Below are 8,117 nucleotides of genomic sequence, written 5' to 3'. Positions count from 1 at the left end.
TTTATCTCTCACATTGATCACAATGAACAGTTCCGGAGAGGATATCACATGCAGCCGTCGGAGGTCGGTGTCGAGTAGCAGGGCAGGCCGATTAGGATCTGAAGTCAAGCCTGAGTCACGACCTGAAACGAGGGAGAGTCGGGGGCTGACTTTTCCTCCTTTGATTCCCATTTTGACCCCCGGGTGGGCCCGTCCCTGCACTTCGTGGCAGCACTGACGGGAAACCCCAGGGGAGATAGAGAGTCTGAAGACAAGGGGAAGGGGCCCCACAGAGCTGGAGGGGGTGGGAGAACTCCCAGAGGCGAGCGGGTTTCAGGAGGACACGCCCAGCGCCGTGTGTGACCGAGGCTCCCACAGAAGCGCATCGAAGACTTCGAGCCCTGAACCATCTCCCCAGTCCCAGCCCGTGTGCCGGATGGAGCCCAGCGATGTGGGAAAGGCGTTGGAGTGGAACCCGTAACGGACCACTGCCTGCAGAAGGAGAGCTGGACTGCGCCGTCTGGGCCTAACCAGGTCGGTCTGCTGGAGCCGCAGCGGCAGTGACAAGGCAACACCCTCCGGAGTGCTAGCAAGGACCCAGGGTCTCCCAGCACAGTATGCAAGCGTTCAGCACACAATCCCGAATTCCTCGACTCACAGAAGAAGCAGAACGAGGAAAGAGACAACCGACAGATACCAAGCCCAAGGCGACCCAGAAGGGAAGGATCAGTTAAAGGTTTTAAAGCAGCTCTTCTAACCGTCCATCGTGAGGATAAGGTGAATAATCTTGAGATGCCTGGAGATGTAGAAGTTCTCTGCAGAGAAGTAGAAACTAGAAAATATGACCAGAGGGAACGTTTATAATTGAAAGAACGCCATATCTGAAATTTAAAAAGAAAATCACGGGACGGGCTCCGTAGCAGAATGGAGATGCAGGGGGAAGGGTTCAGGAAACCTGAGGCGGGTCAACAGAAATCATCGCTGTGCAGAACGGAAAACAGAAGTTTGGGGAGAAAGCATGATCTCGAGGATGAATGGGCAACACCACAGGGTCCAACGTTCCTCTCACGGAAGTCCCAAGAGGAGAGAGAAATTGGCATAGAAAATAATACTTGAGGAAATCATGGCCCAAACTTCCTAAATTTGGTGAAAAACTTACATTTAAAGAGCCTTGATCTATTCTTCCATTCTCCAATAGACCCACATGTCAAGCCTAAAACTATAAAACCTTTAGAAGAAAAGATCGGAGAGAATCTTTGTGACCTCAGAGTTAGGCAGGGTTTTTTGAGAAATTGATGAATTGGACTGAATCAAAGTTAAAAACATTTGCTCTGTTCAGAGAATGAAAAGATAACTCACAGACGGGGAGAAAACATCTGGAAATCACATCTCTTAACAGCTTGTGTCCAGAATATATAAAGAGCTCTCGAAACTCAACAATAAGAAAATAAACCAAATTTTAAAATGGGTAAGCGATCACAACATACATGTTTCCAAACAGGATATGCGGACGGCAAATAAAATGTGTGCGCAGTGAGCAAGTTAGCCCCCAGGGAGATGCCGGTTAAAATGACAGTGAGGCGGCCCTACATGCTGATCAAATGGTGACAGTAAAGCTGGCAGAACCAGGTGCCAGTGGGCGCTTAGAGCCGGGCAGCTCCTTGTCGCCAGAGGGAATGCAAATGGCACCACGAACCGTTCTTAAAGAGTTTCTTAAGCACGTGAGGGCCTTAAAAGCTAGTCATCCCAGGGCTTCCTGGTGGCGCAGTGGTTGGGAGTCCGCCTGCCGACGCAGGGGACGCGGGTTCGTGCCCCGGTCCGGGAAGATCCCACGTGCCGCGGAGCGGCTGGGCCCGTGAGCCATGGCCGCTGAGCCTGTGCGTCTGGACCCTGTGCTCCGCAACGGGAGAGGCCACAACAGTGAGAGGCCCGCGTACCGCCAAAAAAAAAAAAAAAAAAGCTAGTCATCCCATCAGAAATATCTACCCTAGAAAACCCAAAACTGGTGGTCACACAAAAATATGTACCTGAAATGTTAGGCTTCATTTTTAATTTTAATTTGTCAAAGTATAGTTGATTTACAATGTTGTGTTTATTTCTGCTGTATAGCCAAGCAATTCAGTTATACACACACACACATACATATATATGTATTCTTTTTCATATGCTTTTCCATTATGGTTTATCCCAGAGTATTGAATACGGTTTCCCGTGCTATATAGTAGGACCTTGTTGTTTATCCATTCTCTATATAATGGTTTGCATCTGCTCATCCCAAACTCCCCATCCATCCCTCCCCCACCTCCCCTCCCCCTTGGCGGCCACAAGTCTGTTCTCCGTGAGTCTGTTTCTGTTTCATAGATAAGTTCATTTGTGTCGTAGTTTAGAGCCCACTTGTAAGTGACGTCATATGGTGTTTGTCTTTCTGTGTCTGGCTTCACTTAGGTATGATCATCTCTAGGTGCATTCATGTTGCTGCACGTGGCCTTATTCCGTTCTTTTTTACGGCTGACACTCCATCGTGTGTATGTACCGCGTCTTCTTTATCCATTCCCCTGGGAGAGGGTTCATTCTTAATGCCCAAACCAGAAGACCCCCCACGTGTCTGTCCTTCAGCTGGTGAACAGGCGAGCCGGGGTGCGTCCACACAGTGGACCAGCGTCCTGAGCGCCAGAGAGGACACGTCGACGCCACGGGCCCATCCCAGGCGCCTCGTGCTCCCTGGGGAAGCCTCCCCGCCCTCCCCCAGCCTCCCTGGGCAGCGGTCGGCCCTCCTGCGGACGCTGGCTGCTCTGTGCGTCCATCACTGTGCTGGGAAGTGGGGCACCAGGTGCAGCATGGGTTGGGGGAGGGGAGGCGTGCTCTGTGGAGGATTTAAAATCAATAACAAAGCTGATTAGGGTCCATCTGCCTTACCACCAGGCACTGGCGAGTCCAGCAGCACCCCTGACACCCACTCCTTCCCGGGAGAAGTTTTCTCGTTGGTCTAAGTTCTCAACAATTCTGCCATCACGGCTGAATTTCAATACTTATGTGTATGTTATGGGTTGAGTTGCTTCCCCCAAAAGATGTCGAAGTCCTACCCCACCGCCTGTGAACGTGCCGCGTTGAGAAGTAGGGTCTTTGTAGATGCCACGAGTTAGGCTGAGGTCGTTGGGGCGGCCCTAATCCTGTACGACCAGTGTCCTTATAAGAAGGGGACACTGACGGGGGAAGAAAGCCGTGGGCAGATGGTGGCAGAGACGGGGTGATGCACCTACCAGCCCAGGAGCCCCCGGGGTCGCCAGCAAACCACCAGCAGCACGGGGAGAGGCCCAGAGCAGACCCTCCCTCGCGGCCCGGTGGGGAGCAGCCCTGCCGACACCTCCATCTCAGACATGACGCCTCCGGGAGAGAGCAGGGATGCGTTCCTGCTGCTTCAGCCCCCGGCGTGAGGTCCCCTGTTGCAGCAAACTTGCAGTCGGCACGGCCTCCTTCCTTAGTCTTTAACAGAAGCCGTCTTCTGCCCAAAGTCGATTCGGAAACTAGCTCCCTGGTCGCCCTTGGCCCGGCACCCCAAAGGCCGAATTCACAGTGAGGTCGCGCCGGTTTGGATCCGTGGGGTCACGGTTCACGTCCTCCCCTGCGGGGTTATCTTTTCTCTGTTTAAACAGCAGGTTCAAAATAAACTCTGGGAGCACAGAGGCTGCTTTTGCGTTGCCTCTGCAACCAATTACCACAAAACTAGTGGCTCAAAATAACAGATGTATCACAGGTCCCGTGGGAAGTCCGGACTGCATCTCACTGGGCTGAGACCAAGGGGCGGCCGGGGTGTGCGTCCCACCACCGGGCGGCTGCAGGAGAGAACCCGCCGTTTCCCGGCCTTTCTGGCTTCTAGAGGCGCCCACGTTCCTGGCTGGTGGCCCCGGCCTCCACCTTGACGGCCAGCAGCGCGGCTGGGAGGGGCGCGGGTGTGGAACAGACCTCGGCGGGGTCTTCACAGGAGAGCCAGCATCCCCTTCCCCCAAAGGCAGGGGACGCCCCAGAGTGGCCCAGTAGTGACAAGGGACAGTTCCCCCAACCTTCCCCCCACAATGAGGACAGCTGTCCTCCCAGTCGGGCAGGGGCCCGGGCTCATCACCCCTGTGTATCCTGCCGCCCCTCGGGCCGGTCCGCCTTAAGGCCTGTCCTTCGTGATGCCCGACTCACTGCTTTTCACGTGTAGGAGGAAAGTCTGGTCCCGCCGCCGAGCAGCCGTGGCAGCGCCGTGCGCGCGTGTAGGAGAGGGCGTGCTGCCTCCGGTCTTCTGAGCTAAGGCCAGCTTGGACACGCCCGTCGGGAGGCCCGTTCTGACCGGTCAGCGCCGGCGTCCTAGGTTATTAAATGCCTTGGATTTCTCCTCCGCCCATCGCACAGGTTCTTGTGGAGTTTACCTGAGCCAATTCTTGTCACACTTGGAGAACAGTGCCTGGCACGTGGAAAGGGCTCAGCAAACGTTAGCTATTTTGTTGTCGGGTTTCTCGTGCAGGCAGCTGTCCCCAGACCCAATTCATGCTCACAGCTGGGGATTCCAGAGACGTGGAAACCCTTTTCCCAGCGTCCAGATGTCACATCTCGTGGAGGGACCAACAGGTCTTCCCTGTGCCGTGTGAACCCATCACCGCAGCCGCGAGCTGGAGGCTTCTAACCGGCTGGTACTAGTTCCCATCGTCCATGCCTTTGGTGGGGACGATACCCCCAGGATCTCGCTCCCAGGAAAGGGGAGCTCTCAGCCCAGAGGGAGGGCATGGAAATGATTGCTGGGCAGACCTCCCTCCCTCCCTCCCTCTCCCTCCCTCCCTCCCTCCCTCTCCCTCCCTCCCTCTCCCTCCCTCCCTCTCTCTCTCTCTCTGTCTCTCTCTGTCTCTGTCTCTCTGTCTCTCTCTGTCTCTCTCTCCTCTCTCATCTCATTCTCTCTCTCTCCTCTCTGTCTCTCTCTCTCTCTCTCTCTCTCTCTCTCTCACACACACACACACACACACACACACACACACACACACACACGTCTTTGACACCGGGGCATATGAAGAAGACTCTGCCTTAAAGGAGAACTTTATGATGTTGCCGCATCAGAAGACCTGATATTGTAAAGATGTAATTTTCCTCCAAGTTAGTCTGTAAGTTTAAAGCAAATCCGTACAAAAGCCCAGCACGACGTCTGGAGTGTGATGTGGCGACTCTGTCGTTCATCTGGAAGAGCGTATGTGTGAGAACTGCCAAGGAAAACGTGAAAGCGTGAAAGGATAATGAGGGGGCCCTGCCCTGTGTGATATGACCGTGCGCCCCCCGCTAACTAAAACAGCATGAGTCTGGAGAGGAACAGACAGACCGATCTATGGGGAGCTCAGGATCCAGGAACAGATGCAAGGGCAAGCGAGCATTTAGTGCTCGGTGTGCGTGGCATTTCTAGGCAGCGGCTCCAGGGTGGAATCCTCAATAATATTGTTGAACCGGTCAACCACCTGGAAGAAGTTTTCTGAGATCCTGCTTCATGTGCCAGACCAAGATAAACTCCAAAGTCTTAAAGATAAATTACAAACTAAAGGAACGTATGGGACTGTGTTACAGGAGGAGCGGGCTAGGATTCGCGGCGTCGTAGAGACAGCTTCCGCCTTCTGTGCAGCGCGGTGTCTCCAGCTCCGTTCGCGCTGTCCTGGGACCGACCCCGCCACCCGGCTCCTCTTTGTGCAACAGCGCTTGGGTCTCTGGTGACATCACGGTTTGTCCCTTCATCTACTGAGGGATGTTTGGGGTGTTTCCACTTTGGGCTGCTGTGAATATTCTTGTAAAAATAATGGAATCTATAAAGAAAAAGGGTGATGTATTTTGCTAAGTAAGCTTTCAAAACTTAAGTCGGAGTAAACCTACACACATGGTCACGTCAACTGGTGCAGTTTTGGGTGGGTGGGTAGGGCCGGTGCTGGAGGTGCCCTACCCAGATCCCCCTGGTCCCTCCTGTCTACCTGTCTGTGTCACAGCCACTGCGGGGGGTGGTGCTAAATCCCACACCTGTGAGCTTCTCTGGAGGATCGCCCCGGGGACCCTGGGGCTGCTGGGACTTACACTCCCCACCCCCTGCAGTGGCTTGTGGCCAGTCCCTAAAGGGCCCAAACTCCCTGCTCCGTGTCACGAGGCGGGACAGATCCTCCGATACCATTTATGCTTCCGGGCTCCCACGGGTCAGGCTGGGCTGCATTTGGGGTGAAACCGCGTCGCCGTCTAACTGCCTTCACCGCCCCGCCTGCTGCCCTCAGGCTTCTCCTGGGAACGTCCTTTATGACTTGCCGAGAATTCCCACTTCTGGCTCTGCTTCTAGAAACCGACCTAAAACTGTTAGTCCCAGACATGGCCCTGCAGGCTTGAAGGACGAGGTGCTGAACTTGGGTCACCCACTGGGCAGATGACAAGGAGGCCTCCCTCCCTGGTTGCAGGTGGAGGGTTGGTCTCCAGGACACTTCAGCCACGCCGCTACCAAGGCCTCGCTCTGCGGGGGCACAGCACGGGACACACGGGGAGATGGGCGACGTCACTGGGTGTGGGAGGTGCAGGGGTCATCTAATTATCTGGTCTGTGGAGAGAAGCCAGAGGGCCAGCGGTGGCAAGGAGTGGGCAGTGGGCTTCGGTGCAAGAAGAGAGGAGCTTCTGTCTGCAGCCTCATCTAGTTTCCTAATTGCGGCCGCCGTGCGGTGCTGTTTTCCCAGCAAGTAGAAGCAGGTTCGGACACACAGTGGAGCAAGCAGGAGGGCCCCCAGTCACATCTCGGGACCCATGTGGGTGACGTGTGCTTTCCCTCCCACGACTCTTGACTCTGGGTCAACAGACCCCGGTTCCCAGGGGGGAGATGCTTCCACCGGGGGACACGACAGGAGTCCCACCAAACTTAAGCTATGGCCGCGGCCCCACTTCAAAAGGACGCCTTTCAGGAGGACGGGAGCAGGTGAGGAGCGGGCAGCACGCTGGGAAGAGGGATCGAGCGCGATCGGCACGGGAACGGAGACAGGGAGGTGACGGAGGCTCAGGGGGTCTCTGGGGTGTCTCTTCAGCGCTCACATCACGAAGTCCAGCTTTCATGTAAGTGAGAAGATGAAGCAACATTGGCCTGATAACGTCTCGTGACCAGAGACTCAGACCACTCGGCGGTGAGGGTCTGCGTCACCCACCGGGAGGGCCACCTGGACCCGCGTAAGTGCTGGATGAGGCCACGGGGAAGCCAGAACAGGTGGTAGACGGAGAAGAGGATGAGGGTCCCTCACAGGCTTGGGAACACCTGCACCAGTGGGGACTAAAGTTCACCTTGAGTCAGTGTTCCAGCCGTCAGAACCCCTCAAATCCAGGAGAGGCCGTGATGAGATAGAATAACTAGAACGCGAGAGGCAAATGCGTGTGGACAGTGCAAGGGGCGACCTGTGCCAGAGGCCGCTGGTCCCGTCCGGATGCTGCGGGCTCCCACCTGTCGCACCCACAGCCTTCCCTGCAGGCTCGCCCTGGGGTGAGCTGCACCACCTCGCTTGGGGGTGCTTGGGGGGTGCCCGTCCCTCGGGCAGCTGGTGACTAGTGACCGACCGATGTGGGTGAAAAAGCCTCACTCCTTTGCCTCAAGACAGAACTAACTCCACGGCAGCTGTTCTCAACTAAAACGCTGGGAAAGAAGGAAGTCCAACAAAAGTGACCTGAGTGGCTTCTTCCTCAAGTTTCTCAAGGATGGGTGATGGCTAGTACTTCTAGATGCTGGGGGAGAAGATAATTCGTTACACGGTGCACGTCTTGGGCTAAAGGCCAGAAAGATTCACTGATTATGTTAGTTTAAGAAGCGAAGCTAGGGCTTCCCTGGTGGCACAGTGGTTAAGAATCTGCCTGCCAATGCAGGGGACACGGGTTCGAGCCCTGGTCCAGGAAGATCCCACATGCCACGGAACAACTAAGCCCATGCGCCACAACTACCAAAGCCCACGCGCCTAGAGCCCGAGAGCCACAGCTACTGAGCCCACACGCCACAACTACTGAAGCCCGCACACCTAGAGCCCGTGCTCTGCAACAAGAGAAGCCACCGCAACGAGAAGCCCGCACACCTCAACGAAGAGTAGCCCCCGCTCGCCGCAACTAGAGAAAGCCCGCGCGGA

Source organism: Grampus griseus, assembly GCF_964374135.1.
Source record: "Grampus griseus genome assembly, chromosome: 14".
Taxonomy (NCBI): Eukaryota; Metazoa; Chordata; class Mammalia; order Artiodactyla; family Delphinidae; genus Grampus; species Grampus griseus.
This window is presented reverse-complemented; position numbering follows the sequence as displayed.